General features: G+C 46.1%; 1 non-coding gene across 1 annotated transcript; it reads right to left on the minus strand.

Annotated features, from left to right (window-relative positions):
* Window positions 1-482: 482 nt before the first annotated feature.
* Window positions 483-554, minus strand: trnae-uuc (transfer RNA glutamic acid (anticodon UUC)). The gene has a single exon. It is a non-coding gene; the product is annotated as a tRNA-Glu (tRNA).
* Between the last annotated feature and the right edge of the window lie 5,704 nt (window positions 555-6,258).

Genomic DNA, 6,258 nt, shown 5'->3' on the forward strand with positions numbered 1-6,258 from the left:
CACAACTTGGCTGCTACGTTCTCTTATAAAACGATAGTGACTGAACTTCTAGTGAAGTGCGTTGGGATGTCCTGAGGATGTGAAAGGTGCTATACAAATGCAAGTTCCTTGTTTCTCACAGGGGGCCGTGTCTCTTTCCTTGTCTCATTGAGACTCTCAGTTAATTGGTCCGTTCTCTCCGCAGATGGGGCCCGACCCGCTGAGTGTTTCCAGATTGTTCTGTGCGTGTTTCACTCAGACTCGGGTTTTACAGTAAATAATAAAAGGACTGCAGTCAGACACTTGGCCATGAGCTGCTGAGTGACCTGTCGGGACATTGTTGCTTGCTTCCCTTCAGCTTGTGGGACTGGGTTTTTGGTGCACTGTCCCTTCAAGTGCTGTGGTTTGCCTCATTTCTCAGTGTGATTGTGGTGCGAATTCAGAAGGAGCAGCCACAGTCCGGACTGCAGGCAAATTGGGAGGTTGGGACCAAAAGTTCACTATTCCCACACCGGGAGTCGAACCCGGGCCGCCTGGGTGAAAACCAGGAATCCTCACCGCTAGACCATATGGGAACTGAAAAACTAACTAGCAAGAAGGGCACTGAGACTACAACCGGAAAGTTAACGGACGATTCAAAGGAGGTATTCACAATTATGAAAGGTATTGACAGAGTATTTAAGGAGAAATTGTTTCCAGTGATGGAAGGGTTAATAACCAGAAGAGAAAGATTTAAGGTAAATTGAAAGACAGTCATGGGGGGTGCGACTAAGATTGAGACCATTCATTCAGCTGCCTCTGCAGCTCCCCTCCCTTCCCCGAGCCCACCAAGTTAATCTCCGATCTCCCCTCATGCCCTCTCTGAGCTCTCTTGACCATGAGACCCACCTCCTGCTCCCTCGACCCTATTCCCACCAAACTGCTGACCACCCAACCTCCCTTCCTGGCCCCATGTCAGCTGACATTGTTAATGTTCTCCTCTCCTCAGGTACGGTCCCCCTCCCGATCAAATCTTCCATCATCACCCTCCTTCATAAAAGACCCACCCTTGACCCCTGTGTCCTTGCAAACTACCACCCCATCTCCCACCTCCCTTTCCTCTTCAAAGTGTTGTCGCCTCCCAAATCCATGTCCATCTTTCCCACAACACCATGTTTGAATCCCTCCAATCAGGTTTCCACTTTTGCCACAGTACTGAAACGGCCCTTGTCAAAGTCACAAACGACATCCTCTGTGACAGTGTAGAGAGAGATTTAATCTTGATCGAACCCTTGATGCACCTGCCCCCGGAGTGTTTGATGACACAGTGCAGAGGGAGCTTTACTCTGCCATGTACTGTACAGTATCAGTCTGTGATGGAGCAGAGCCCTGCTCTTTAATAGAAATCATTCTTTCGATGAGCCACTGAGCCGCTAAAGCAGCCTCCAAGATCCAAAGTCTGATTTCCATCCCACAGTTCCAGCAGTTAGCGAGGGCTGGGCCACGTTAACAGCAGCTCTCTGTTCCTGGTCTGGAGCTGAGGTGTTGTGTATTGTCCCTGACACAGGGACCAGACGGTGAGCTGCTGGCTCCTATTGTTCTGGGATCATTCCCTGCTGCTCTGTTCTCACCTCTTCACTGGGTCTCAGATTATTACCAGCCATCTTCCTGATCAATAAACAATCGGCATTCTGACCGCGGAGATTTGAAATGTGTGAAACATTTCATGTGTCTCATCCCTCTCCCTGGACACAAATAAATAGGCCGTCATGAAATGTTCACAGTCCATTTCTTGAGCCTTCTCCTTCTTAGAAGAATCTTTTAAACTCCTTGCTAAAGTGACCATTGATCTTTATGTCTTGTTTTGCGGTATGTCCTAGATTGTTCCAGGTCAGCATTGTAATAACTCGGTGGTAGTTGAAAAGTGGGATCATTATATTAAATCGAGATATTTATCACAGCCCCGCCCCCAAATATTCAAACCACCGTTCAGGAGGAGAACCCCTCTGCTCGCTGACCGACATTGGCTCCCAGTCCACCAACATCTCAAATTTTAAATTCTCATCCTCGTGTTCAAATCCCTCCATGACCTCGCCCCTCCCTATCACTGGAACCTCCTCCACCCCTACAACCCTCCGAGATCTCTGAGCTCCTCCAATTCAGGCCTCTTGCGCATCCACGATTTTCATCGCTCCACCATTGGCGGCCGTGCCTTCAACCGTCTGGGCCCAAAGCTCTGGATTTCCCTCCCTGAACCTCCCAGCCTCTCGACCTCTCTCGCCTCCCTTAAGACACTTAAAACCTACCTCACCTGTCCCAATATCTCCTTATGTGGCTCCGTGTCACATTTTGTTTGATAATCGCTCCTGTGAAGCGCCTTGGGACGTTTTACTCCGTTAAAGGCGCGATATAAATGCAAGTTGTTGTTGTTGTTGGGGTGGAGAAAGGGTTTTCTTTCTTTTTATGACTCTTTTCTATCTCTCTATTTCTTTCCTTTCTAGGACTCTGTTTTCCGAGTCTGTTTACTGACACACATTACAATCTGTGTCACTCGGTGTCTAACAATGTGAGGCAATGTGTTTTATTCCCGCTGTGTTATCTCTCTGGCGGTTTGCTGATAAATGTTTAACTCGCGGCCTGTTCCCGTTAATGGTCACAAGCAGTAACAGACAGACAGAGCGTGTCTGACCGCCCTGAGATGAGGAAAAGGCATCAGTTTAGGACAAATGCATCAAATCAAATGTTCATCGGGCACCGAGAGAGACAAAAACCAGAGAGAAAGGCAGTTGGAGACAGAGAAATAAAAGCTAAATACAGACATCCTTGATGTCTCTCGATTCCATCCCCAACCGTTCAGTGTCGGGTAAAAATGTCAGTGTAAATAAATGTTCGAGAATCGGCCCAAAGAAGAAGAAACAACATTATCAAAAACTGCCGAAACCCGGGACCTTTCGATCTTCAGTCTAACGCTCTCCCAACTGAGCTATTTCGGCCCCACATCAAATTGCACTTTGGGTCATCCTCTTGCAATAAAATATAACCCCGGGTGGAATTGCCCCTCCCGCTCATTCCTCACTTCGGGAGAATGAGACCGACCACCAAGGAGAGATTTTCTGAGACTGTCGGTGAATCTCATTTATATTAAACATTCCTTGAACTCTCTGCCGGGGGGATTCAGAGCTGGGGTTCGCCATGAACCAGCTTCCCCTCAATTCCCAGCTTTATCAGTGAATCGACCAATGAACGCTCGAGAGAGCTCAGGTTATATTAATAATAAAAACAGAAAATGCGGGAAACACTCAGCAGGTCAGGCAGCATCTGTGGAGAGAGAAACAACCTTTCAGGCTGATGACATTTCATCAGAACTCTCTCCACAGATGCTGCCTGACCTGCTGAGTATTTCCAGCATTTTCCGTTTTTACTTCAGATTTCCATCATCTGCAGTATTTTTCTTTCGTTTTACAGCTTGTATTAATGTTCTGCTGATGATATCTTAATATTATCTTATTTTTGGCCACTTTAATTAAGTTCACGGACAAATTCTTCCATCATCCCTTCTCCCACATCGCTTCTCTCTCATTCATTCTTTTCTCCTTTCAATCCAGAAGAGGGCGGGAATCAGAGCTCACCCCCCGAACCCTCCGCACACAGACCCCCGTCTACCACTCCTTCTGATCCAAGAGACAATTCAATATATTACACTCTGTATAAACACTGAAAGCTGACACACCAGGGGAGATCGCACGGTGTTGCACACGGAGTGAAATAAACTGAAGTGTTTATAAAAAGTTACAGATCACAACACGTGTCTCTGTCTCTCTCCGCCATCCCGGCCTGTGCTGTGTTATTCGTTCTCACCCAATGTGTTACTGGTAATTTTGTGGAAGTGCATGACGGGATACTTGACCATATTAACTCTTTCTTAACTCACATGATAGGATTAGCCACAAACACAAAGTAAGCACAATTGTGTAATTGCGTTTCAGCCTTGGTATGTTGATAATTAGGCCTCGCACAGCCAGGCCTTCCTTGAGAGAAGGACAGAATATAATAATAATAGAGTTGATGAATGGCCATGAAGCCTTGAGACTGGCTCCAGCCTTACTGATAACAAGGAACAGGAATGCAGAGAGAAAGAAAATCGCTGACATCTGCTCAGGCCTACGTGATGTCTATGGATGTTCGGCGGCTGGCTCACTACTTGATTGACCAACTACCTGAGCCAATAAAGAATGTACGTGTACGCCCATATTCTGTAACAGGTGGGCGTTGCCTCATGAATTGTAGAAACATGAACTGATTCATTGACTCGGCGAAGTTGCACCCTCAACCATTGTTTGAGGTGCACTTCCACTTGTATACAAGTTGGGGTTCAATAAAGTTTCTCCTTGTACTACTTGTTTGGGTGTTAATGCATTTGTATAGTGTTAAGTTTCGACAGTTTTCATCAACATCTTTGAATGTGGCAGCACAAGCTGGTGAAACCGTTAAAACAGCATCCGGTTCCTTGGCTTAATAATAGAGAAATAGAGCACAAAAGCAAGGAAGTTATGTTAAACGTTTATAAATCATTGTTCAGGCCTCATCTGAAGTATTGTGTCCAATTCTGGGCACTATAACTTATTAAGGATGTCAAGGTCTTGGAGAGGATGGAGAGGAGATTTACCAGAATTATACCAGGGATGGGGTTTAGTTGTGTGGAGAGACTCGAGAACCTGGGATTGTTCTGCTTCGAGCAATGAAGGTTAAGGGTAGAAGTAACCCACGTGTTCAAAATTAAGAGGGGTTTTGATCGAGTCAATAAGGAGAAACTTCACCCACTGGCGGGAGGGTCGGCAACCAACGGACGCAGATTTAAGATAATTGGCAAAAGAACGAGAGGGAAATAAGGAGGTTTTTTTACACAGCAAATTGTTATGATCTGGAACGCACTGCCTTAAAGGAAGGTGGAGCTCGATTCAATCGTAACTTTAAAAGGAGAATTGGATAAATACTTGAGTATCTCTCCACAGATACTACCTGACCTGCTGAGTGTTGCCAGCAGTTTCTGGGTTTATTTTTGTACTTTCATTATCGCAGTTTTCCTGACAACCTGCAACTTGCCTCAAGGGCGCAGATTCAAGCACAACTTTCTTGTGCTCTTCTCACACACAAGATCACACTTTACGTTCCAACACACGCGCTTTAAAATCTGCCGTTTCCGCACACAGCGTCCTGCGCCACGAGAATTTGAAAGACCTTTCGCTCATGGCCTGTAATCGCTCCTTTTTCCCCACAGGCGCTCTTTACATTTATCCTCTACTCGATTCAATCGCACGTTTCAACAGAACTATTAAGATCAAGGCGGAACACTTCCGATCTTACTGCACCGCCCCAACTTGCCAAATGTGCACCTTTCAACCGCCATTCGCAGCTCTGCAGCGCTGCCCGTCGCTCACGCAACTCAACTGTTTAGAGAAAAGAGCCAACAAGCAGCAAAACAAAAACCAGTTCTTCACTTACCATCCCCTGGATCATAAGATCACCCAAGTGAATTTCGTGAACAATCGGGCGGCTGTCTTTCCAGAGACCAGCCCTGCTTTCGTCGTGTTTGTCTGTCGAGCGGTCACGCACATCGAAATGTGTCGACTGATTTCAAGGCACAAATGAACATTGGTGTGAAAGGGACATGTGCCCAATAGAAACAGCGGTCGGAGCAGAACAAACTTAAAGGCATAAGATCGTGAAAGTGAATGTTGGAGTCGGCAATGTTCATGAAATGGAAGGAGGAAAGTAAAGGCGGCCTATTGACTGTGGAAGGAAGAAAAAGCTGGGAGAACAGGCGGGTTTGAACTGCGGCACATGAAGTACAGGCATGTGAGAGTGCTGGGATTTGATGGAATATTTAGTTTTACTTCATGCATTAAAGATTGATACATTGCTGCATTCGATGAGCAAGAGAGGCAGAAGACAAAAACTATGCCAGGACTCGGATTCGAACCGAGGTTGCTGCGGCCACAACGCAGAGTACTAACCACTATACGATCACGGCACCACACCACAACTGGAACTGCTCTGCCTGTAGTATTTATAAAGCTCCTTGAAAGTAGCAAAAGATCCCAAGGGGCTTCACAGTCACGTTTTCAAACAAAATTTGACACTGAAGGAGATATTAGAAGCAAAATACTGCCGATGCTGGAAATTTGAAAAAAAACCCAGAAAATGTTGTAAATAATCAGCAAGTCAGGCAGCATCTGTGGAGAGAGAAACAGAGTTAACGTTTCAGGTCGATGATCGGTCGTCAGAACTGGAAAAGGTTGA

The sequence above is a fragment of the Heptranchias perlo genome, chromosome 35, assembly GCF_035084215.1.
Source record: "Heptranchias perlo isolate sHepPer1 chromosome 35, sHepPer1.hap1, whole genome shotgun sequence".
Lineage (NCBI taxonomy): Eukaryota > Metazoa > Chordata > Chondrichthyes > Hexanchiformes > Hexanchidae > Heptranchias > Heptranchias perlo.